This window comes from Gracilinanus agilis, chromosome 3 (assembly GCF_016433145.1).
Source record: "Gracilinanus agilis isolate LMUSP501 chromosome 3, AgileGrace, whole genome shotgun sequence".
NCBI classification, from domain to species: domain Eukaryota; kingdom Metazoa; phylum Chordata; class Mammalia; order Didelphimorphia; family Didelphidae; genus Gracilinanus; species Gracilinanus agilis.
This window is the reverse complement of record NC_058132.1, coordinates 520,243,635-520,244,471: the sequence shown is the minus strand read 5'-3', so window position 1 is coordinate 520,244,471 and position 837 is coordinate 520,243,635.

The following is an 837-nucleotide window of genomic DNA, read 5'->3' as shown; positions in this document are numbered from 1 at the left end:
ATTTGCCTTTTTAAGGGCCTCAGTGAGATCTAATTATCTGTATTCCTTTGTAGAGAAATGTTATGTTTAATTCTCTGTAGTGAACTCTATTCACTATTATAATATTCACTATTATAGTAATCAGAAGAATAATTAGCAGGATGTGGGTGGAACACTAAATAATCTAAGATGGCATGGGGGATGGGAAAGAGAGGGTAAATAGCAGGGGACACCAAGAGAAACTTGAATGAATAAGAAAATAGAATATTCTATTACACACAAAGAGGGCATGGGAGGGAGAGGGAACAAATACTATTATAAGAAGGAGAGGAAGAGAGCATTAAGAGGTAATAATCAAACCTTACTCTTAGTGTAATCAACCCGGAGAGGGAAGAGTAGCTAAACTATCCATTGGGAAATAAAACTCTTATCTAACCCTTCTGAGAAAGTTAGAAGGGATAAACCAAGGGGAGCAGGGGAGTGGGGAGGGCAAAAAAAGGGAGGGGAGAAGGGGGAGGGAATTCATAAGGCCTTTCAAAACAAAAAGGGGGGTGAAATAAGGGAGGGGGTAGAAAGGGAAGTCAATCAAGGGAGGGGATAAGGGATAGGGTCTTAATAGCAAACCACTGGTTTTAAAGGAAATAGCTTAAGGAGAAGGGGTAAGATTGGGGGAGGATTTGAAAATGTCAGCAAATGCACAACTGATGATTATAACTCTGAATGTGAATGGGATGAACTCGCTCATAAAACGGAAGCAAATAGCAGAGTGGATTAGAAACCAAAATCCCACCATATGTTGTCTACAAGAAACACATATGAGGCGGGTGGACATACACAAGTTTAAGGTTCAGGGTTTGA